The sequence below is a fragment of the Nilaparvata lugens genome, chromosome 1 (genome assembly GCF_014356525.2).
Source record: "Nilaparvata lugens isolate BPH chromosome 1, ASM1435652v1, whole genome shotgun sequence".
Taxonomy (NCBI): Eukaryota; Metazoa; Arthropoda; class Insecta; order Hemiptera; family Delphacidae; genus Nilaparvata; species Nilaparvata lugens.
Genome location: NC_052504.1, coordinates 27,510,131 through 27,536,802, shown reverse-complemented (window position 1 = coordinate 27,536,802; position 26,672 = coordinate 27,510,131). Strand labels below are relative to the sequence as shown.

Sequence of the window (26,672 nt, the reverse complement as noted above, 5' to 3'; positions counted from 1 at the left end):
TGGGAACGACTGGTAGGGGTGATAGTTGTTGCAATTATTTGTTTGTTTTCAGGCTAACGGTCGCTGAAATCGCCAGTATTTTAGAAGAAGATGAAGATATTGTCGATCCAACATTTTTCATAGATCCACCTGAAAATGCAGCCATCAGCGAGTGTGATTCCGATGATGATACTCCTACAGGCAACATAAATCATTATCTGGTAACCAACTCCGAGCTCGTGGTGAATTGATAGGAAGAAAGTTAACTGATGATGGGCTAGTTGAATTTAGAATCGGCGAAATAGAGGAAGAAGAAATAAGTCAAGAAAATACTGAAGAAGAAGGCAAATGTGAACAAGAAGTAAACGAAGAAGAGAGTGTATCAATAAGCACAAATAAAAATACTGAAGAACGAATTAGTGAAAATGTGACTGAGAAAAATTCGAAGAAGAGGAAACAAAAGAAAGATGTGAACAAAAAGAAGAAGAAGAAGAAGGTGAAAGTGCTCAAGAAAATTCGTAAATGGCAAGAAAATGACATTGCAGATAAGACTTCTATAGAGTTTACTCGGGCAAATTTCTTGGAAAATGTCTATTCTCCAGTAGAGCTATTTGAATTCTTTTTTGACAATGAAGTGGTTGAATACATCGTTTTTTGTACTAATCTATATGCTAGAGAAAAGGGAAATATGGATTTTTCTACCTCGAAAAATGAAATACGTCAGTTTTTTTCTATTCTTTTTTTGTCTGGCTATAACACAATGGCACGTTACAGAATGTACTGGGAAACAGCAGAAGACACCCATCATGAGGCAGTTTCAAGTGCCATGTCACGTAATCGTTTTGAAGATCTCCTACGTTACATCGACTTCTGTGAAAATGTAAAGATTGACAAAGATGACAAATTTGCTAAAGTCCGGCCAGTCATGTGTATGTTGAACGAACGATGGCTTCAGTACTTTCCTGGTGATGTCTATCTTTCAATCGATGAGTCCATGGTACCATATTTTGGTAGACATGGCGCAAAACAACATATCCATGGAAAGCCTATTAGATTTGGCTACAAAGTTTGGATGCTTGCTACAAGGTTAGGATATGCAATTCAAATGGAACCATATCAGGGCAAATCGACTGGTGCAACAAATCCAGAACTCGGTGTGGGAGGGTCAGTTGTAATGGACCTAATTTCCGAACTTCCATCAGATAGGAAATACTGTTTCTCCTTTGACAACTTCTTCACATCTTTCAAACTACTGGAGGAATTGCGAAATAATGGACACTACGGAACAGGAACAATCAGAGTAGACAGAGTACAGGGTGCCCCTCTCTGCCAGCCTCAAGATCTAAAAAAAGAGCCAAGAGGAACTTTCCATCAAGTCACTGATACAGACACTAATATAACCCTTGTAAGATACATGGATAATAGTGTCTTTACAATGGCATCAACAGCAACAGGTGTTCAGCCAATGGGAAAAGCAAAACGTTGGTCAAGTCATCAGAAAAAGCACATAATTATTCCTCAGCCTAATTGTGTGAACTGGTATAATTTGCATATGGGTGGGGTGGATAGATTAGACGAGAATGTTGCTGCATACCGGATAAACATCCGTAATAAGAAGTGGTATTGGCCGATCATTGCATACCTCTTGAATGTTAGTATGAACAATGCTTGGTTATTGTACAGAATGACACAAAGAGGGGTGGAAAACAAACTTGATCTCCTTGGCTTTACAATATACATTGTAAAGATACAAGATACATGCACCTCCCGGAGCAGTTGAGGGATGAGACAATGGGCCAGGGGAAGGTGACAACCACGAGGAGTAACGAATTTTGACAGTCTTAGACGAGCAAGGCAAAGAGCATGTCATCTAAGGAGTAGACGTTTCCAAACCCGCAGCCCGATGGGCTGAAATGCAGCTGCCTCCACCTCAATACAACCCACCACCATTCTTCATCATCAAGTGAACCACCAGCAAATTTGTGCTAAAATAATTAAATTGTGTCTCGTCGTAATAATGCTTTGTGCTTCATAAATAGTGTCGTCGGGGAAAAAAAAGGTTAGTTTTAAGATGTCATTATAATTTATTATTTGTTGTTGTTTGTCTGCCACCAGAATTGAAATAATTTATTTGTCTATTGTTGTTTTTAATTTATTTACAGTGGTTGTAAATTCACCAGTATAGTAATTTCCTAATGCATTTGACTTTATTCATTTATTTTAGTCAATGTTTCTTAAGAGTAAAACATGTCATAAGGGACTTGCCCTACATCAACAGATGCGTTTGATTCTAAAATAAATTGAACAATTCTTTATCAATCCATGTAAAACATAAAGGGTAAAACATAAACTTAAATTATGTAAAATATTCTGTTAAATTATTATTAAATTTAAATCAATTATTATTATTACTTACGTTGGCCAACTCTTGTTTATTTGTTTCATGTTCATGTACGATACATATGAATCGATATAATTTGTGTGCTTGGAATAATTTGATCAAATTTAATTATTTCAATATAACGGCGGTATTTGAAACACTTCGTTTTCATTCTAACATCCACGTTATATCCCCTCCCTTCTGAACTTAGTTGGGAAAGTAATGTGTAGATCACACTTATTGATTGCAGGTTTTCTTCATTTTTTTTTAATGTTTATAATTGTTTAGTTTTCATGTTCTGCCAGAGGGCTAGTCGAGGTAAATTTAAATTTTGTTTTCAAGAGTCGTTCCTTCTAATTAACGTGGCGCCAGGGTTTTTTTTATTATTGTTTTATTTCTTTGTAAATTTCTTTAATTAATTAATAACCAGCAGTCAGTAGGTGTGAACTAGACAAAAGTGGCCGCCCAACCTTGGGGCATTAACCTCTATGGAGTATTCCCTGATTTTAAGATGTTAATTTTTCTCAATTGCAGTATTTATATGTACATAACCAATCTATTCTGAGCTACGATAATTATTGTTTTGTCACCGAGTAGTGATATCCATTCAAATAAGATGTGAAAATTATACAGAAAAGTCATAGTATAGATACTCTTTATAATACGAAAATCGTTACAAGAATAATGACCGTTTATAACATAATGCGAATTGCGAATGAGTAATCAGTCTTGATAAAAAATGGATTATTGAGTTACAATGATTTTTGATGATTATCATAATAATATCATTGGTAATAATATCATATTATTACGGTAATATTATGAAATTAGTTAGGGTACTGGTGGCAGCAACAACATAGTTATAAGTTAATTTAATTTCTTTGTAGACATCTGCAGCAACTGGACGCCTGGTTTCGTTTAATTTTTGTACTCATTGATTTGTTTCTTTGCATGAATTCGTAGGATATTTTCGTGTGGGGGTTTGTAGTTTGTAGGATGGTTTGCGCATTTTTTTTAGGTCTATTGTGTTTTAGGAATTCAAGGGTTTCGTAGAAGTAGATTTGGTTGTCATAGGTCATCAGAGTTTATACCTGTGAGGGACAGGTAGAATTTAGCGTATTGTTATTGATGAGTGGGGTTAGAGAGAAAGTGAAAGGGAGAGGTGATAACGACTTTCTGTTAGATTGGGATGAAGAATTCATGTGTAGGTAGGCGGTAGGTTATTTAGTTTGGGTAATTTGAGCATTAGTAGAATAGAAGCAATTATTTATTATAAATTTAATTTCTATTTCGAGTATAGGAGAACGAACCTTTATTGATTAATTTTGTAGTCAGTTTCGTAATTAGCTAGTTTCCCTTTTATTTATTTTTATACATTAGTATGAGGACTTTAGATTGGGATTCACTTGGTGGTGTGACATATTTTAGAATTTGGGTTTCCTTTGTAATTTTTGAATAGGATGGAGGGTCTGCGTTTCATGCCTTGAGGGTTGTCGGGTTGATCATTATAAAATATTAGATAATTATTTCGATTTGATTGTGAAGACAAGATTTAAATAAGAAGATTTATCGTTATAGAATTGATTAAGATGGCGGATAATCAGGGAGTGAAAACTCGAAATCAAGAGCAGAAAGAGAGTAAGAGAGTTGTAGAAAACAGAGAGAGATCAGACGATGAGGATCTGAGTGATAGTGAACCTTTCTCAGGTTTCTCTGGCGAGATGAGTGAGTCAAGCGAGGAGAGAAGAGGAAGCAGGTCAGAAGTTTCACAAGAAGGACAAAAGGAAAGGGGAGCAGAAGTTATGACACATGGAGATGTGAATATGGCTGTATTATTGGAATTGAGAAAAATGCGAGAAGACATAGATAAGAGATTTGAGGACATATATAAGAAAATAGGTAGCATTGATTCAAAAATTGCGAACCAATTGGATGAGCGAATGGAAGGGTTTAGAGAATAGAGTAATTTAGAGAATAGAGTAATGGAACACGTTTAGAGAATAGAGTGGATGAGAGAGTGGACAAGAAGATAGCGGAGGTAGAAGGACGATTAAGTGAACAGGTGGGAACGATAAGAAAAAGTCTGGAAGAAAGTGAAAATAGAATGAGTAAGCGAATAGATGAGGTAGTAAAGGAGTTACGAGATTCTAATGGCAAAACAGATGAGCACATGGAAGAATTGATACAAAAGAAGATCAGTAGATGTAATAATGAGATCAAACATAAAATGGAGTTGGATAAAAATAGAATAGAGGGTGAAGTGTCGGAGGTGAAGAAAATGATTGAAACATTAGAGGGACAATGTTTAGAGAAGTTTCAACAAACACAAACAAGGAAATCCATAACTGAGCAGATAGTGGTGATAAATGGAGGACCTGTGAACAGACCGAAAATTAATGGAAGTGAGAAAAATCCTCTCGAATCATTAAAGAAAATAAGAAAGTATATAAAAGATCAGAGGTTAGATGTGAATGATTGGGAAAATGTGAAGGAAGAGTTAGCAGGGTGTTTTATAGGTCAGGCAGAAAATTGGTGGAGTGGCTGTGCGGAGGGTATGAATAGTTTGGAAGATCTAGAGGCTAGTTTTAAAGCAATCTTTTGGAACGCTAGCGTGAGAAATAGTATAAAAAAGAAATTGTTTGATGGAAGGTACACTGGGGCAGGAGGTGAGAGCAGAGTACAATATTTGCTAAAAATGCAAGCAATGGCTCAGAGTCTGGGAGAGAATATGACAGAAGAAGAGTTTATAAGCATTATTTCAAAACATTACTCAGAAATGATAATACGAGTCACAACAATTCGAGAACTTTCAGCATTTGTGGAGTTGTTGATAAGTTTTGATAGTGAAGGGAAATCATATATGAAAGAAGAGAGAAGAGAAGAGAGTAATTATGGACGGGGTCAGAATGACAGAAATTACAGAAATAATCAAGGTCAAAATAATAATTTTAATTACAATGGAAGAGGTAGAGGGTACTGGAACAACAATCAGAGATTTCAAAATCGAGATCAGAGCCCAGATAGAGGAAGAGGAAAGAAGGAAGCAGAAGGCACAACTGAGAGACAGGGAAATGGAAAGGGCGGAGCCAGAAAATAAAAGACCCAGGACCTTCGCCAATTAAGAATGGGGTCAAAGGAAATAGCCAAGAATGTAAAACCGAGAAGAGTAATGAAAGGACAAAAAATTGTGAAAATGATGGGTCAAAAGAAAAGATGCAGATAAATAATTGCCGATTGAAATTCATCAGAGAGGATCTGATAGAAGAAGAAAATGAAGAGGTAACTGATAACCCACTGAAGCTTAGAGAGACAAACTGTCAGATGGCAGAAATTGATGTAAAAGTAGGGGAGAAGACAGTTAGGCTTGTGATTGACACAGGTAGTGAGGCAACTGTGATAAATAAAAATGAGTTGTCGAGAATACTAGAAGGAAATTGTCTTAATGTAGAAATGTTACCTACAAACGAAGTAAACATTGTGGGAGTTACTGTAGTAAGGGGTAAAAGAGTGGAAGGTAATACCTATAAACTGCTTGGTTGTTGAAGGTTTAAATGCAGATTTATTGTGGGGCACAGACTCATTGCGGAAGTTAAAGGCAAAGATTTGTCTATCCAGTAATACTTTGAATTTTGTATATGAAGGTAGGAATATTACAGCACCAATGGTGAGTAGACCAGTGGGAAAGACACTGGGCCTGTTTTTATGTAGGGGAGAGAAATCTGATGTATGGAAGGAGCAGATAGACAACGTGAAGGAAATAGGAGGGAAAGATGCAGGGAGATTGATAGAAGTGTTAGAAGAGAATAAGGCTGTGTTCTCTGATCAGCCGGGAAAAGTGGCGAATTTTGAATGCAAGTTGCAAGTGAGAGAAGGGGTGCAATTTTGTAGACGGTCATATTCGGTGCCTCAAAGTGTAAAAGCAAAAGTGGCTAGAGAAGTGAAAAGCATGCTGGAAAATGACATAATTGAATTGGGAGAGAGCGAGTTCAGCAGTCCCCTTGTAGTGGTTCCTAAGAAGGATGGAAGTGTACGTTTGTGCCTGGATGCTCGTCAAGTAAATAAAATAATTATAACTGACAGGACAAGTACACCAAGTATAGAAGAAATTCTCAGACAATCTCATGGGGTGAAGTACATTTCAAAATTTGATCTCACAGCAGGGTATTGACAAGTGCCATTACACCCAGACTCAAGAAAATATGTGTCATTTTTATTTGGTAGTCGAAATTATCAATTCAAAAGATTGGCATTTGGTTTGGTTAACAGTGTTGCCGTTTTTATACGTTGCATAAATGAGGTTTTAGGAGAAGAAGTATTGGAATGGGCGACAGTATATGTGGATGATTTGTTGATAACATCACAGACCATTGAAGAGCACACTGAGAGAGTGAAACTTGTCCTGAACAGATTGAAGGCCAGTAATTTGACTCTAAGACTGGAGAAGTCAGAGTTCCTCACTACAGAAACCAAATTTCTGGGGTACGTGGTGAATGAGAAAGGAATAATGATGGATCAAGAGAAAGCAAGAGCAATTCAGGAGTTCCCTGCTCCTAAGAATAGGAGAATGTTGCAAGCATTTTTGGGGATGTGTAATTATTACAGGAGATTCCAAGAGAACTATTCATCACTGACTGGACGATTAAGTCCATTAACAAGTTCAAAAAATAAGTGGCAGTGGGGAGAGAAAGAAAATGAAGTTCTCACAGAGATTAAAAAACTGTTTTTGGAATCAGTAATGATCAGCCATCCAGATTTCACAAAGCCATTTTTTATGTCAACTGATGCAAGCCATTTGAGTTTAGGAGTAACCTTGTACCAGGAAAATGAGAAAGGAGAGCATTTAGTAGTAGCATTTGGAAGCAGAGTATTGAATAAGAGTGAGAGAAATTACACAGTCACAGAGAAGGAGTTGTTATCAGTAGTCTTTGGATGCCAGAAATTTCGTGATTATCTTTTAGGGCATGAAGTGGTGGTGAGAACTGACCACAGAGCCTTGACTTTCTTACAGTCAGCACGAATCAGTCATGGCAGAATCACCAGATGGGTATTATTGTTACAAGAATACAATATCAAATGGGAGTATGTCCCTGGAAAAGAGAATGTGGTTGCAGACAGTTTATCCAGGACTGGGTATGGCAATGAAGAATGTATTGATGAGACCCCTAACCAACTGAAGATATTGTGGTTGAGAGTAGAACAACAGTTGGGGGAGCTGTTTGACAATCTGAGAGAGAAACAGGTTGGAGATGAGAGGTTGTACAGAGTGATAAAAGAAATAGAAGAAGCTGATGGGGGAGGAGTTGATACATACCATTTGCGGTTTTTTACTATGCATGAAGGAATATTGTTCCACAAGTTGGATAAGGATAGAGATTGGAGAGTCTGTGTGCCAACAAGTATTGCTGAGATGGTAGTCAAAAGGTACCATGTAGACAGTGGACACATGGGGAGAAAGAAGTTGGAGAAAATGCTGAATGAACATTTACAGATAAAACATGCCCAGAAATTGATAGGTAGAGTATGTGACACATGTGAGCTCTGTCAGAAAACAAAGTCAGCTAACCAGAAAGTACAAAGTGGAATGTTTAATATTCTGTGTGAACGAAAGAATGAGAAAGTTTTTGTAGACATTTGTGGGCCATTCCCAAGAAGCCAAGGAAATTTTCAATACATAGTAATATTTCTGGATGGATTTTCAAAATTAGTAAAACTGTATGCATTGCGGCGTGCAACATCTGGAGCCATTGTAAAAATTTTGAAGGAAAAGTATATACCCGAGATTGGAAAACCAAAAATAATAATAACTGATCATGGTACTCAATTCATAAGCAAAGTTTGGGTTGATAATTTGGCTGAATTGGGGATTAAAACATATAAGAGTGCAGTGTACCATCCCCAATCAAATATGGCTGAGCATCCGCTACGTGAAGTAGGAAGAATGCTGAGAGCACTCTGTCATAGTCAGCATTGCAGTTGGAAACAACACATTGAATCCATAGAAAAAGCATTGAATGTTTCCTACCATGAAAGTATTGGGGAAACACCATACTTTGTGCATTTTGGTAAACACCCAGACCGAGAAATTAGTGGCATTGTTAACTTCCCCGAGAATCAAAACATAGAAATGGAGAATGAAAGAGGATTGATTGAAGAGCAAGTAAAATTGAGGTTAGTCAAAAAAGCCGATGAGCGGAAGGACAGGCATGACAAGAAAGTGAAGAGGATTTTACAGTTGAAAGAAAACGATAAGGTACTGGGTCCGGCAGTCAAACCTGACGGTTTTTAAGTGGGGATAGGTGGTGGTGGGGGTGACTGGGCGGGTGGGGATGGGCGCCATCTTGTTCACCTTGAGTGGAAGTTCATTAGTTCAGTAACAATGGAGCGTTGGACCGCTGAACATCGTGCGTTTGTAGTCAAGACGTTTTTTAGAAATAATGATTCTGTGATTCTAACGCAAAGGAGTTTCCATATACGGTTTAACATTCCCCCTCGTGGTGCGATCCCGTCACGAAACACAATTCTTCTGTGGGTTCGGAACTTTCAGAACACTGCGTTTGGAACCACAAGAAGGAGAGGAGGATCACCTCGAACGGTAAGAACTCCTGCTAACGTTGAGGCTGTTCGACATGCTTTTGAACGGAGCCCTCGTCGCTCTGCCATTCGTCACGCCCAAGCTCTTCGGATCTCCGACCGGTCTGTGAGACATATTCTTCATGACGACTTGAGCTTCCACCCTTACAAGATTGCTATTGTTCAAGAGTTACAAGCAGGAGATTTTGGTAGAAGGTTGAATTTTGCTGAAACCATGTTAAGAAAGATTGAGGAAGACCCTGGAATCATTGTTTTGACTTCAGACGAAGCTCATTTCCACCTTAATGGATGTGTTAATAAACAAAATTTCCATTATTGGGCCCCAAATAACCCACGGGAACTTCATCAGCGGCCTCTTCACTGTGAAAAAGTAACTGTCTGGGCTGCAGTGTGTAGGTCAACAGTTATAGGGCCTTATTTTTTTGAAGAGGGTGGCCATACAGTGACAGTGAACTCAGAGCGTTATGTTGCCATGATCCGTGACTTTCCCATTCCTGAGTTACGTCGCCACCGCATACCTCTCAGGAGGGTATGGTTTCAGCAGGACGGAGCTACTGCCCATACCTCGCGGGCCTCCATGGCTCAACTCAGAGGATTTTTCCCAGGCAAGCTGATCTCGCTCAGGGGTGACATTGAATGGCCAGCACGTTCTCCCGACTTGTCCCCTTGTGACTTTTATCTGTGGGGGTATCTCAAGGGAAGAGTGTATGTTGACAAGCCAAGAAATTTGGATCAACTGAAGGAGAATATTCGGCGAGAACTTCGTGAGATCCCGCGGCAAACGTTGGAGAGAGTCATGACTAACTTTTCCAAGAGACTCGTACAGTGTACAGAAAATGGTGGTCAACATTTAAATGACGTAATTTTTGCGCCGTAAGCTATTTTTCAATTTTTTTTAATACTAAATGTAATTTCCAATTCTCCTCTTTACAATAAAAAAAAATATATAAATATATCTCAACAGCTTTTTAATTTATCCAATATCAAAAACCGTCAGGTTTGACTGCCGGACCCAGTACTAGTGAAAAATCATGTCAGCAAATAGTAGTTTGGGAATTATGGAAAAATTGCTTTTATTATATTTAGGACCTTATAGAATTAGCAAATGTAAAGGGGGAAATGCGTATGAGGTGATTAATGAGGATGGGTTATTTATAGGTACATTTAATATAGTAGATTTGAAGCCTTTTAGAGAATAGGGATTTTAGTTAGAAGACTGAAAGGTGTTTCCAGGCTGCAGATAGTCATTGTATGATTGTTTAGAGATAAGTAAATTTTCTATTTTTTATGGTGTGGCAGGCAAACAACATATTATTAAACGAATAGGGTGAAAAAAGGTTATAAGTGTTGTCATGGAGAAGTGAAATTTATCAAATTGAAAATACGCGTATTGGTGACAGATCATTGGTTGTGTGGATCATCAAAGTGGTGCGATTCATCCCAGATGCAGCTGCAGGTGGCGTCTAGATGCAGTTTCAGATGGCGTCCAGATTCTGCAAGTTGTCACCTCTCTTGGCCATGTCTGTCTCGAGTTCATCTCGACAACATGTGATGGGGGGTTTTGTGACAACTGTTACTGGAGCCAACGTTTTCTTCAGTTTCAAGTTCCAACTTCTACCCAAAATCTGCAAGTTTTGTCATTGCTATGGCAAGGGAGTGTAGAGGTTGGAACAAAAACCCAAGGACAGGCGACAATGCCAGCAATTAGTCATGCTGAGGGTGCGAGCTGGCACTAAGGCCAAACACCAGCAACAAAACACATGTACCACATTCCAGCCACTAGGGGCAGCACCTCCCGGAGCAGTTGAGGGATGAGACAATGGGCCAGGGGAAGGTGACAACCACGAGGAGTAACGAATTTTGACAGTCTTAGACGAGCAAGGCAAAGAGCATGTCATCTAAGGAGTAGACGTTTCCAAACCCGCAGCCCGATGGGCTGAAATGCAGCTGCCTCCACCTCAATACAACCCACCACCATTCTTCATCATCAAGTGAACCACCAGCAAATTTGTGCTAAAATAATTAAATTGTGTCTCGTCGTAATAATGCTTTGTGCTTCATAAATAGTGTCATCGGGGAAAAAAAAGGTTAGTTTTAAGATGTCATTATAATTTATTATTTGTTGTTGTTTGTCTGCCACCAGAATTGAAATAATTTATTTGTCTATTGTTGTTTTTAATTTATTTACAGTGGTTGTAAATTCACCAGTATAGTAATTTCCTAATGCATTTGACTTTATTCATTTATTTTAGTCAATGTTTCTTAAGAGTAAAACATGTCATAAGGGACTTGCCCTACATCAACAGATGCGTTTGATTCTAGAATAAATTGAACAATTCTTTATCAATCAATGTAAAACATAAAGGGTAAAACATAAACTTAAATTATGTAAAATATTCTGTTAAATTATTATTAAATTTAAATCAATTATTATTATTACTTACGTTGGCCAACTCTTGTTTATTTGTTTCATGTTCATGTACGATACATATGAATCGATATAATTTGTGTGCTTGGAATAATTTGATCAAATTTAATTATTTCAATATAACGGCGGTATTTGAAACACTTCGTTTTCATTCTAACATCCACGTTATATCCCCTCCCTTCTGAACTTAGTTGGGAAAGTAATGTGTAGATCACACTTATTGATTGCAGGTTTTCTTCATTTTTTTAATGTTTATAATTGTTTAGTTTTCATGTTCTGCCAGAGGGCTAGTCGAGGTAAATTTAAATTTTGTTTTCAAGGGTCGTTCCTTCTAATTAACGTGGCGCCAGGGTTTTTTTTATTATTGTTTTATTTCTTTGTAAATTTCTTTAATTTATTAATAACCAGCAGTCAGTAGGTGTGAACTAGACAATATGTTTTTATGTTTAAATGTTGTGCATTTATGCGAAACGCGGTAATAGATTTTTATGAAATTTGACAGGTATGTTCCTTTTTAAATTGCGCGTCGACGTAAATACAAGGTTTTTGGAAATTTTGCATTTCAAGGATAATATAAAAGGAAAAAGGAGCCTCCTTCATATGCCAATATTAGAGTAAAAATCAGACTATAGAATTATTCATCATAAATCAGCTGACAAGTGATTACACAGATGTTGTGGAGAAGCCAGTCTATTACTTTATTTGTATAAGGTCTATAGTTTCCAAAGGGTTTACACCAAAGTTATTAACAAAATGTTAATAACTTAATCCTTATAGATTTTAATAGATTTAACGCAAGTTGACAAACACACATGTTCATCATGTGTATGATAAGTTATGTTCAATCTAATATAATCTATAAGGATTGAGTTATTAACATTTTGTTAATAAATTTGGTCTAATCGCAGCTTTAAGGTCTTTGGTTTCAATATTTTGTTTTGCAGTCATGGTATTATTATGCGTGTCCATCAGTATCAATATTCTCACATTCGAAAAAACTAATTTAATAGGTGATTAAAAATAATCAAATGAGCTAAACAATGCTGAAGAAATATTATAATATTTTTGATTGAAAAAAATCAATTTTCATTAGATGGAAAGATTATCACGGAACTGGATGAATATTATATAAATTCTGGAATAGAGATATATTCTATTCATTGTTCAAATTAACATAGATATTATTAAATTATGGAATACAAATTCAAACGTGAAATGATTTTAACATTTAAAACAGTTGACATCAGGTACTTGTGGATGAGAATACTGCGTGAGGTCTACTGTTCACAGAACTACTAGTTACCTTGATGTTATTGCAGCTGATAACATGGTTACTTTATTTGATTATCAGGTCAACATTTTTGCTTCAGTACTCAGCATAATGCCCCGTTTCACCAACCTTGGTCAAGGCATTTGAACATGGTTAAAGTCTATCAGCTGGTCAAATCAGAAATAATTCGCTCCACCAACACCAGTTACGTTTAACCACGGTCAAACCAATGGTTAATTTTGACTGCCGCCGAACGGGCGATCAAAAATTATTTGAACATGGTCAAAAGACTGGCTCGATCAATTTTCTTGCTTGTTTGTAGGTTACCATATGTTTTTGAAGCAATGAAAAATTTTAAAGTTTTTAGTGCGATTGAATTTAGTTGTAGTAAGTTATTTATTAGGTGGAATAGATATAGATATAGATTAGAGGTGAGTAGATGCTCAAAAATCCTGTTTTTCAAAAGATTTGAAAAATAATTATTAACAATTTTGTATTAATTAGGCCTACCTTTCATGGACTTTCTTTATTTTAGTCACTTCATTGAATGGAAATTAATGGTGAATGAGCAGAAAGTGGAAGTTTTCCATTATAATAGAACCAATAAATAGTTGGAGGTGGTAAAAACAACGCTGTTTTTCAAACAGTTATGAGAAAAATCAATGTTGCTTTCCATGACGAAATACTAATTAAAACTTTATAATTGAAAATGACACTACTTCTACTTCACAGTGAATATTTAGAATCACTTACTTGAGTGAGTGAGGCTCCTCTTCTATTAAGAGTGAAATGCATTCCTCCTATGCCACAAAAAGTAGGTGATTTTTTAAATGTTCACTGTGAAATTATACAAGTGTCATCTTTTAGCATAAAAATGAAAACAAAAATGCTCTGTAAAACTATTAAGAGACTGACTATTCTCTGTATAGTTGTATATTGAATTGAATATATAGCCTAATGTATTGATTCATTAATATTAGTAAAGTTATGGTTATTGTTTGTATCAAGCTTTTCCAAATTTTGGTGTATATAACACAGAATATTATAAACATACAGTGGTGGCAATGTCAGTTAGCCAAGTTCTACAATGAGTACTTTATATGTTTCATTTCATATACATTAGGTTACGCTCTCTACTTATTCAAGTCACCTCATTAAATGACATTTTTATTCAAAATGATTTTATTCTATTGCAAAATCCTAAAACAGGCCATCAGAATATTTTTTTCAATGTTGTAATAAAATACGGTCTTCTTCAAAAGAAGATGGAACTTAATTTTGTAACTCACAAAATAAAGTTTCACTTATAATTATAATGAATTATTAATAATAGTTGCAGCTGTACAATTGATAAGAGAGATTACCAGAATAAAAACCAGTATAAATGCAATTCAAAACCTTTCACCTTACAGTAATTCCATTCTTGGAAACACTTTTTCTATGCCAAAAAGAGATAAGTTGAGATACGGCTTTTTCGCTTCTTCTAAGCTATTAACCTCGTTTTATGCCAAAAAGAGGTAAGTTGAGATACAGCTTTTAGACCTCTTCCAATCTATTTACCTCTTTTTATGCCAAAAAGTGGTAAGTTGAGATACGGCTTTTTGGCATAGGAAACACCAACAGTGAAAAGGGTAACTGTAAGGAAAAATATGAATGGATTGTTATATATTTATAAAAATATATTCATAGCCTTCTACATTAAAAAAGAAGTATTTTGAAAAAAAACTTATTGAGATCGGTCACCTGGTAGAGTCAGAAAGCCAAAAAACGTGTCCCCCGGGGCTAAGATAAAACATCAATTTTCTCCATTTGACTATTTTGCACATACGGCCTTTTCGTTTACCACGGCAGTATGGCGGATCCAAGATGGTGGACCAGATTTTCGAAGTCATAGTAAAGTAGTGCTTTCAATTTGAGTGGGATCCCCAATCACACCCACTGTCAAATAACCTTTGTGTATAATGCACATGGCCTAGAAAGGATAAATAATTTTTTTTCCAAATGGGTCATGTGCATCACATATGATCACACCAATATTTTCATTAAAAACAATATTTTATTGAAAAAAATCATATTTTCCTCCACCTACTGTCTAAAGAGCCTACTTTACACCCTGAAACATAATACTAAAGTGTCACTTTTTCGCTCTCGGTAGGAAAAAACAGAAAAACTCCCTAGAGCGTAAAAGTAACTCCATTTAAATAACATGGGAAGCATCTCTATTTTAAAAACTTACATTCGAAATTGGTTAGAAGGTCTAAGCTCAGATGAGGAAGCATAATTATAGAGTAGTCAATAAACCAACTAAATTCAATACCTCAACCATGTTTGATAAATTTATGAAATATATGTTTCATGCTAAATATTACAAACTTCATATCAGTATACTATAAAAATGTATATTTTTTTATATTCCATGTTATTCAAAATACTTGTATCATCCAACGAATATTCCTCTTTGAGTACTTGAACCAAAACTAGCTGTAGATGAACAAATGGTGCCATTCAAAGGCCAGCTTCATGCTAAACAGTTTTTCACAAACAAACCTTGTAGATGGGGGGGGGGAGTAAGAATGTTCCTACTCTGTGGGAGCAGTAGTACTATGTACGATTTCATTATCTACCAGGGTGCAAAAACAGAAATTCGAAGCCAATACAGACAATTTGGATTCTCAACCTGGCCCGGAACTAGGGTGGGCAAAGAGGGCAGCTGCCCCAGGCAGCAGAATTTGGGGAGCGGCAAAAAGTAAAAGGAATAAATAAAAAACAATAAGTAAAATGTGAAAACGGTATTGGAAAAATATTTGGAGCATTGTTGTAGGTACCTATACATATACATGTACCTGTACATATTTCCACACTCTTCCATACACAACTAATAGTCAGCAAATGAGCCTAGCAAGACAGGTGACAGGTAACAGCAAAAATTTATAAAGATGGTCTAAATATCCAAAACTGTAGAGGCCAATCTTATGACAATGGAGCAAACATGACAGGAAAATACAAAGGAGTACAGTCCAGACTGCTTCAAGAGAACAATTTAGCTCATTTTGTACCTTGTGCTGCACATTCGCTGAATTTAGTAGGAGCGCAAGCAGCCAATGCTAACACTGACGCCAAGAGCTATTTTGGTTCACTTCACTGTGTTCACTTCCTATAAGCATTTCAAAATTCAGGAATTTCATTCCTCTGCTGTGCAACGCTGTCTTTGGTTTGGTTGAGTTGGAACTTTGAAAGTTAGTAAATTAGTTTTAATAAGAATCGAGTTGTAAGTTTTTCAAGTGTTATTGATCATTCGAACTGTGTCAGTCTTTGCATTGAAAAACTATCTGAATCGGTGGAAAGAGAAAGGGCCTCAGTCACAAAAATTGCAAAATTGAGTTAAGCCCGAAAAAAATCCTTGAACATAGATGCACAAAACTACATTGAAAGGAACTCAGTCCAACTTGTATGTATGCTGATAAAGTCAATTTTAAATTTAGTGCTTTAAAGAGAAAGGGCCTCAGTCCAGGACTGAGTTCCTTTCTCTATGTTTTCTTAATTCCTACTCTGCTCAACCAAGTACTATAAGAGTACATGGCAACCAGCTGGCAACTAAGTTTATCACAGCTGTCAGTACTGTTTCTTCTCTATTGTTGTTTTGTTCTGATGATGACAAGATTGTTTTGAGGTTATGACGCTTTTGGTAGTTTAATAAGTTAAAGTTTGTTAAATAAGTTCTTTTGAGAAATGGAAGAAGAAACCAAAGGGAAGAAGAGGAAGAGCCAACCACATCTTTGGAAAGCTAATCAAAGAAAAACTGCTAGACTTAAAGGGGAAGAATATGTAAACTCAAGAGGGATATTAATTCCTGCTGTTAATCCTGGACCACTTTGCAGGTAAGGAAAAGACGATTTGCTTCAAAGAATCCCTTCTTACACCTATTAATTTGGGGGCACTTTAGTTTATGGGCCGCGGAATCTAGCATTGAGACCTACATAGATCGATAGAGGAGGTCAAGACCAGATCAACCAGGTATAACATTGTTGTCGATTTCCGAGGATTAGCTTAAAAAACATGGCAGAATGTTCAAAATTTTTATATCAATTTTTATTTTTATTAATTTTTTCATTGCTACTATGTTTTAAACTAGTGCAATCTTATGTAAAATTTGACGAGGAATCCAATCAAACTAACTTCGGGTTCGTAACTTCATTAGTTTTTTGAGATATTGCAAAAAATGTGCAGAAAAATGCAAATTTTTTGCTTTAAAAAAGTTTAACTTGTTTTCATGATGATTAATAGGTATTTTAGACTATTGGATTTAGTGGGATCATAAATTTTAAAGGAAAAATGTTCAGTCACTTGATAGCCTAAACTCAAAATTGTTCGAGATATTTGGGAAAATAAAAAAAAATGCTCACTCAATACTCTTCAATTCTCATATTTAATTTTTTTACTACTTTTAGTGACTACTAAATTGGCTAAACCTCATGGGGATATTTGCAGGGAATTCATTAAAATAGATTTGAGGTTAGAAAATTTTATGGATTATTAAGATATTTGGAAAAAATACAAGAAAATGTAGTATTTTAGCTTTAGAAGAGTTCAATATGTTTGCATAGGCATAGTGAAGACCGATATTTAGGATCACATTTTATTCAGCTTCCAATACAATTCAGAAGCTTTAAAAGATTGTAAAAATAATTGAATCAAATCAAACTTTTCCTAACCTAAGCTTTTTCCCAATGTAAGCTTTTCATAGCCCAAGCTTTTCCTAACCTAAGCTTTTCCCAATCTTACCTTTTTTCCTAACCTAAGATTTTCCTAAACCTTTGATTTTTCCTAACCTTAGTTTCCCCTAACCTAAACTTTTCTCAAACGTAGCTTCCCCTAACCTATGTTTTTCCAAACCTAAGCTTTTCCCAATCTTAGTTTTTTCCTAACCTTAGATTTTTTCTAATCTAAGCTTTTCCTAACCTTAGCTTTTCCTAATCTGAGATTTTCCTAACCTAAGCTTTTCCTGAGTTGAGCTCTTACTAATGCAAGTTTTTCTAACCCATCTTTCCCTGACCTAAGCTTTTCTCAGACCCAGCTCCCCCTAACCAAAGCTTTTTCTCAACCTGAGCTTTTCCTAACCTCAGCTTTTCCTAATCTAAGCTTTTTCCAACCAAAGTTTTTTCCTAATATAAGCTTTTCCTAAACTATGATTTCCCTAACCTAAGCTTTTCCTGACCCTAACTTCTCCTAACCTAAGCTTTCCCTAATCTAAGCTTTTCCTAACCTAAGCTTCCCCTAACCTAATATTTTCCTGAGCCAAGCTCCTCCTAACCTAAGCTTTCCCCAATCTAAGCTTTTTCTAACCTAAGTTTTTTTCTAACCTATTTAGCAAAAAATGGAGTTGCAATATTTTTATTTGCCCAAATATCTCGAACAATTTTGAATTTAGGCAATCAAGTGACTGGACATTTTTTCTTTAGAATTTATCATTCTACTAAATCGAATAGTTTAAAATACCTATCAATCACCATGCAAACAGGTTCACCTATTTTAAACCAAAAATTTGCACTTTTCGCACATTTTTTGCAAGATCTCAAAAACTACTGAAGTTACGAACCTGAAATTAGTTTTATTGGATTCCTCGTCAAATTTTACATAAGATTGCACTAGTTTTAAACATATTCTAGCCATAAAAAAATTATAAAAAATAAAAATTGATATAAAAATTTTGAACTTTCTGCCATGTTTTTTCAGCTAATCCTTGGAAATCGACAACAATGTTATACATGGTTGATCTCGTCTTGATCTCCTCTATCGATCTATGTAGGTCTCAATGCTAGATTCCGCGGCCCATATACTAAAGTGCAGCCATTAATTTAATTTGATATATGTTTTGAATACTACTCTAATGGTTTTTATTTTAAGATTAAAGGCATACTATCCTATAGAGTTTAGGCCCTTATTATGACTAGATCTATAAAAACTGTAATATGTTGATGTGTTATTGAAATGTACTGTAAATATTGAAAGACCCAAAATAATTAACACCAACACTAACACCAACTAATCACTTTGATTATTTGATGTAGATTTGTACATAACTTATCGTTATCAAAATTAAACAATTGAATTGATTAATCAGTGAATGCTTATGTAATCTTACCTCATTCTTTGCAAATTCCTTTTGACTAATGCCACAAAACATTTCCCTATTAGAGGACTTGTATGATATAAAACATCTAGTTACTCTCTCTATAATGTGTTATAAGCTATCATCTACAATTAATCGTTATGTTCTGTTACAGATGCAAGATGAAGTGTCACGAAAAAATTGGGGACAACCTTGATGACATAATCGTTCGACTCCACAACATGGATTCAAAAAAGGAGCAAGATGTTTACCTTCAGGGTTTGATAGACATGCATGATGTAAAAAGGCGCCGCCCCAGGAAACCTGACAGTCATCGTTCTAACGAAAAATCATTTACATACAACCTTTTAATTGGAAACAACAAAATACAGGTATGTAGAGTAACATTTTTGGCAGCTCATGGAGGAACAGTGAAGCGACTGAAAAGATTGCAAAAACTTGCAGTTTTGGGGAAAAGTCCAAAAGATATGAGAGGGTACAATGATAAAGGAAATGCAATTTCTGGGGAGACCAAAATCCTTATTAGAAACCACATTGAATCCTATGAAGTGAAAGAAAGTCACTACTCAAATAAAACTGTGAAGTACTTAGATGCAAGACTAAACATAAAAATAATGTACTCTATGTTGAAAACCAAGCACTCTAACTTGAAATGTAGCTACAGCTCATTCAGAATTTTTTTCAACGAAAACTACAATCTTAGATTTGGCAGACTTCAGGTTGACTGTTGTGGGGTTTGTGAAGAGCTCAAGGTAAAACTTCAAAATCCTTTTCTTTGCGATGCTGCTAAGAGAGTAGCTACAGCGGAGTTACCTGTTCACAGACGAAGAGCAAAAAAGTTTTATGATCATCTGAAGAAAGAGAAACAAGACAAGCAAGACCATGTACTAGCAATAAGCATTGACTTCATGCAGAATATTTCTTTACCAAATATTCCTGTTCAAGATACTTTCTACATGCGCCAGTTGACATTGAATGTCCAGGGTATTCACAATATTAAGACTGACAAGGCCAACATTTATTTGTATCATGAGGGCCAAGCTAAAAAAGGCCCCAATGAAGTTTGCTCTCTTTTGATCGATTACCTCTCTGAGCTTCCAGAAACTGTCACTGAACTCCATGTTTATGCTGATAATTGTTCAGGACAAAATAAAAATCATGACTTATGCAGATTATTGCTTGCCTTGACTGATTTGAACAGATTCAAGCATATAGAACAGTATTTTCCCATCCGCGGCCATTCTTTCATGCCATGCGACAGGGATTTTGGTCTAATAAAATGAAAACTTGCAAGAGTTGATCGTTTTTATACAATCCATGAAGTAACAAGACTTATAGTAACATCTTCAAAGAACCCACTAAAGTTTATTGTCACTGAAGTACAAACTGAAAGTATTACATGCTACAAAAAATGGTGGCAAGTGTTTTACAAGAAATCATGTGTTTCAGAAGAAACAAGAGGCAAACAAACACCTATAAATAAAAAAGTTAATTTTGGGATAAGCTCTCTGATGCATTTTTCCTATAACAGTGAGTTAAAGGGTGTTTTGAAAACAAGGAACTTCATCAATGACAGTCTGTCACATACTTTCAAACTTAAGCAACCAGGGAGCAGTAACCCAACGTTGCCCACTAACCGTGTTTATCCGGAAGGTAGAGTAGGGATTAAAGCTGCAAAAATTAATGACATTGTAAAGCTAATGCAGTAAATACCTGAAGAACATCAGGAGTTCTACAGGGAGATCTGTGAGTGGGTGGTTGGTGAGGGGAGTGATGAAGAGGACTAGAGTAGAGGAACACTATGATACTAAAGAAAGCAATTTATTCATTTTTATTATGTTCTGACTATTAAATGTATGTTTCATTATTAAATATTACAGTATTCAAGCGTTAATTGACTCATTTCCTATATTTACAATGAAAAAAGTGTGTTTTATTGAGAAAGGGCCTCAGTCCGTGTAATAATTTTTTTTCTCAACATCTATCAAGTGTAACAGGTGGCTTATTATCATTCTGTTAAAAGAGCCCATACTGTGAGTCAAATATAAAAAAATAAAATTTTTGTGATAACAACTACGTGTTGGGACAGTTTTTTGTGTTTTTCCGAAAGTTAGGTTCAGTGGACTGAGGCCCTTTCTCTTTTTTGCCGATTCATCTTCAGTAGCAATCGAGAACTCGAGGAGAGTGGATCGTTTTTCGTTTGTGCGTTATCTGATAAGTAATCTGTCGAGCAACAACAATAGTTTCGTCGTGTCGTCAGCGGTCGGTTTGTGATTTAATATACGAACTTTCGTCTGAAAATTCCATTTTTTCTTTTAAATTAAATTCAATAATTATGTATTGTAAAATCTGTTTCAAATCCGTTCAAACCGGTCAAAATTGTGATCGACTTGTATGTGGTGAATGCGCAGCAGTGTTTCATGCTGGTTGTGTGGGACTTAAATCCAATGATGTTAAGTATTTAACCGATAATAAACAAATTTGGCGTTGTGACGAGTACAAATCTGAACGGACTCATGAAATTAGATAGAGAAATGGCTGAAAGAGACTCTAAAGTTGCATACTTGACTATTGATTTACAACAAACCAAGCCCTTACCTCGCCTAAGCACATCAAAGGCATTCTACCTCCGCCAGGCTTGGTTTTACAACTTAGGCATACATGTAACAACCAAAGAGGGGTCCAGAGCCATTTTCTGTACTTGGACTGAGGACCAGGCAAGCAGAGGTAGTTCTGAGGTTATAAGCTCAGTGCTCACTGCACTGGAACTTGATGATCAGCTTAAAAGTAAAGAGCAAATTATAATTTGGTCCGACTCATGCTCTGGACAGAATTTTTTTTTTTCTATTGGTCAATACTATAGCCATCTAGTCTAAAGACTAATGAGCTAATTTTTTCTATCCTAAATTACTACTTGAAAAATTGAACAGTGAATTTCTCATTAGAAACTCTTACTGCTATTGTTTAATTAATATGTACACTTATTGACTGCACTATAGAAGCTAGATCCACTCAATCACTGCTCTGCTCTTTCACTGGACACTACTTGAACAAGCACTACACTAGTTCAAACGGTTTCCTCCTTTTGAGCCTCCGCACCAACCCTCCATTGTCTAGCAGCTGGATCGCCTCGACGTTGTCATGTTGGTGCAGTCGCCCCTCGTGCCTCTCCGCATGCCTCTGGATCTCGGTGGACACCAGATCGACGTGAAGGTCTCTATGAAGATCACTGTTCCTGACATACCAAGGAGCATCCACAATGTTCCTTAGCACTTTGTTTTGAAAACGTTGAATGATATTGATGTTGCTTTCTTTGGTACACCCCCAAAGTTGTATACCATACGTCCATACTGGCTTTAATATCTGTTTGTACAGAAGTACTTTGTTTCAGATTGAAAGGACAGAGTTTCTTCCGATCAGCCAATACAGCTTCTTATATTTGATTCCAAGCTCTTCTCTCTTCTTCTTGACATGGGCCTTCCAGCGAAGCTTTGCGTCCAAGGTCATACCTAGATACTTGGCATCATTAGCATATGGTACAACTTGGTTGTTGATAGTTATTGGTATGGGCAGGTCCTTCTTATTGGTAAAATTGATGTGAATCGACTTTGTTTCATTCAATTTCATTCTCCACTTTCTAGTCCAATCTTGAATTTTGTTGATGGATCTCTGTAGTTTCTCTGTTGCAATATGTATATTACTGTCTACTGATAATATGGCTGTGTCGTCTGCAAATGTTGCTGTAGTATTCTCATCAAGGCTGGGAATATCGCTGGTATAGAGTAGGTAAAGAACTGGTCCCAGAACACTGCCTTGAGGAACTCCTGCTTTAATTTCCTTCAAATCAGAATATGAACTTTCATGCCTGACCCTAAAGTATCTGTCAGTGAGATAGGATTGTAATATATCTGTATATTGCTTTGGTAGCACTTTTTTGAGCTTGAAAATGAGACCTTCATGCCATACTTTATCAAAAGCTTGCCCTATATCAAGGAAAGCTGCTGAGCAAATTTGTTTCTCTTCTAAGCACTTCTCTATTACATTTATAATCCCATGCACTTGATCTATTGTTGAGTGTTTCACTCTGAAGCCAAATTGGTGATTTGGAATTATGTGCTGTCTCTCAATTATTGGTTTTAGCCTACTAAGTAAAATCCTTTCAAACAACTTGGATAGGACCGGTAACAATGATATTGGCCTATATGATGATACTTCATGTGGCTCTTTACCTAGCTTCAGTAGCATTATAACCTCTGCTACTTTCCATATTCCTGGTACGAATTTTAGTCTGAAAGAAGCATTCAAAATGTTTATTAATTTCACTATTGCTTTCCTTGGTAGGTGTTTGAGGACTGAGCCGGTTATCATGTCAAATCCAGGGGTTTTTTTGTTATTCAGATTTCTTATTTCTCTTTTCACTTCTACTGTGACACACATTATTTCTTGATTCGGCTGTAAGATATTCTCATCCGCTTCTAAAGTTTCGTCTTCACCTGAGTTGATTGGCTGGAAAACGTTTACAAGATGATCCGCAAATGTCTGTGCCTTTTCATCACTACTCCTCGCCCATTGTCTGTCCTGCTTTCTGAGAGGAGGAGATTGTTGAATGGTTCGTTTTATTTTTTTAGCTGCCTTCCAGAGTGAGTAGTCAGTGCTGAATTCTGCTGTCAAGTTTCTCAAGTAACTATTAAGTTACTGGACAGAATAAGAATTTTTTTAATGATATGTTTGTATCAATACTTGATAAACAAAGGTGCCTTCAAAGTTATTGATCATAAATTCCCCGAAGTTGGACATACCTACCTTGACAGCGATAGACACTTTGGACGAATTGAAAAAGAAATAAGGAAACATCAATGCATTTATCTACCAGAGCAATATCGAGAGATCATCAGCAAGTCAAGTAAGAAAAATTTAGTTATTGATATGGGGAATCATTTCCGTAAAACTGATGACCTAATGACAAAGTTGGAGCTTTATCAGAGGAAAAAGGATGTTTTGGGAGAAAATGTGCATTTCAGAGATGGAATAAAGTGGATTCGTGAGGATGAATATGGATTCTACTTTTTCAAAGAGACATATGCCCCGAACACCCCTTTCAAACAGGTGAATATAAAGCGTTATATAAAAAAGTTCACGGGCATCATGGATTTCTCCATCCCCAGATTATTACAGAAAACAGGGGAACTATCCACAGAAAAAAACTTAATCTGAAAGAGCAGCTGCAATTCATTCCAGAGGAGTACAGATGGTTCTATGATATTTTGATTGATGAGTAATTTCAAAACATTGTTCCAATGAAAGCTTCAATAAGGCATCTTAAATAGGTAAAAAATTACAGAGAAATTGAAATTACATAAGAACAACGATTTGAAATTACTCATTACTATAATAAATCTTGCATAGATCATATTTTCTATAAAGACACTCATAATTCCATACAACCAAAAATAGCTAATATTTTTGAAATGAATATAGCCGATCATTATGCAACCACGTTACACATGAATATAATTGGTACTGTATCTCGACCGTCAACCCTGCAAATTAATAAAATCTTTAAAACAAATTTTGAAAAACTTATATCATATTTACAGAATGGAAAATGGGAATTCCTTAACGCTCATGTTCATGATAATAATACACTGAACCTAAAGGTTGAAACATTTATAAATAAGTTGACATATTATATACACCTATCTTCAATGGAAATAAAATTAAAACATAAAAAAGACAATTAAAGCCATGGATTACACAGGGGTTGATTGAATCTATCAATAGAAGAGACAGGATGGCTAAACAATTAAAAAAGAACCTTCAAACATTGGCTTGAAGAATGAATTTAAACCCTATAGGAACCTACTGAGTACTTTGATCAGTCTGAAAGATGATTACTATAGACATAAAATAGGTCAATGTGGGAATAACGTCAAAAAACTATGGTCATACATTAACGAACTTATTGATAAGGGTAGGGAAGAAAGAGATGACATGAAATTGAGTGCTCATGAATTAAATTATTATTTCACTAGTGTTGGTGAAAAATATGCAAATAAAATACCGAATTTAACAATCAAGCCGCATTTCAATTTAATTATAGGAAAGACAACTCCAGGCTGCCGAATTCGTTCTTCTTAAACCCAGTTAATCAGATAGATGTGATAAATGCTATATCAAACCTAAAAAATAATACGAGTCCAGGTATTGACGGTATTAATAGTTCAACTTTAAAGAAAATTGCTAATCACATTGCTTTCCCACTCACTTTTATTATAAATAAATGTTTCGAGAAAGGTATTTTTCCAGATTTGTTCAAAGTAGCTAAGATAAAACCTTTATTTAAATCAGGCAATAGAAGTCAGGCAGAAAATTATAGACCAATCAGTTTACTGAGCTCCCTGTCCAGAATAATGGAAAAACTAATCAAGAATCAAGTTACTAAATTCTTTGACACAAATAAAATAATAGAAAATCTTCAATTTGGCTTCCAAAATAATAAAAGTACCGATGATGCCCTAATACAGTTTTCAAATTCCGTATCAGATCTTCTGAATGAAGGACAAAAAAGTCTGGCTGTCTTCCTGGATTTGGCAAAAGTCTATGACACAGTGTGTCATGGTCCATTACTTATCAAGCTAGATAGGATAGGTATTAGAGGAATCCCATTGAAACTATTCGAAAGCTACCTCTCACATAGAAAACAAGTTTTATCACTTAATAGCAGTGTTAGTGAGATTCCACTTACTGGTTACGGCCTACCCCAAGGGACAGTACTCTCCCCAATTTTGTTCTTGGTATATGTAAATGATATACTAAAGTTAGACCTCAATGGTGGTGAAGTTTATTCTTTTGCGGATGACACTGTACTGTTGTTAGGGGATGGAACTTGGCGAGACGTTTATAGAAATGCCTCTAGAGGCATCTCCACACTTAAGAGATGGCTAGACGTAAACTCCCTTAGCCTAAATATTAAAAAAACTAAATACATTGCATTCTCTAGGAGTATTACAGGTCATGAGGTAACTCACTGCCAACTTAAATTGCATTTAAATTGTAATGTAAGTAATGATCACGACGAATGTAATTGTCCCGAGATTGAGAAAACCAGCCACTTGAAATATTTAGATGTTATAATCGAGGAGGGCTTCAAGTGAAGAGGCATATTGATTACATCTGCAATAGATTGAAATTTATATCTTACAAATTCTATAAATTGAGGTCTGTACTGAATGTATCTAGAATGAGAATAGTTTACTTCGCAATAGTTCAATCACTACTGCAATACGGATTAGTAATTTGGGGAAGTTTGTTACACTTCTTGTTGCATATAAATGATAACCCTCATACATTTGCCTACTACGATCCCCGGATTGCATAAAGAAAGAAGATAATACTTTAAAAACATAGATGTAGCGCAAAGGTAAACAATTGTACACTTGGAAAATTGGGAATGAGTGCTCGGTTCTCCTTACACCCTTCATAACACGGACTATTGATTTTTGCATAGTGACTAACGGCTTTATATGTGTTTTATAAGTGGAGCCCCAACAGGTTATTCCGTAGTTCAACTTAGAATCTACAAGAGCTAAATACAATTGTCTTAAAACCGGTTGAGGTAAAAGTTTTCTAAGAAAGTAGAATTTTCTTAAAAGTATCAAAAGATATGTTTTTAAATTACGCATATGGTGGGTCCATGTGAGCCTCTCATCTAACAATACACCAAGATATCTTACACTGTCAGATTGCTGTACTATTTGGCAATCACATTTCAACTGATCACATGCGTAATTATGAAATTTAAGCGTTGAAGGAAATTGCCAAGATGTGGTTAATGTAAAAAGCAAATATTTGGTTTTGGATACATTCAGAGAAAGACCATTACAGTTGAACCAGA

At 35.8% G+C, this 26,672-nt stretch overlaps 1 protein-coding gene across 3 annotated transcripts in view; it reads right to left on the bottom strand.

The window, feature by feature from the left end:
* The window catches only part of LOC111059011 (pre-mRNA-splicing factor syf2), an 81,631-nt gene that overhangs the window by 34,141 nt on the left and 20,818 nt on the right, over nucleotides 1-26,672 (bottom strand). The window contains exon 5 of one of the 3 annotated variants that reach the window (XM_039424082.1): nucleotides 24,180-24,318. The exons of the other annotated variants lie outside the window; for them this stretch is intronic. The gene's annotated coding sequence lies outside the window, so the exon portion shown is untranslated. Of the gene's footprint in view, nucleotides 1-24,179; nucleotides 24,319-26,672 lie in introns of those variants that run through there. 3 annotated transcript variants of the gene reach the window in all.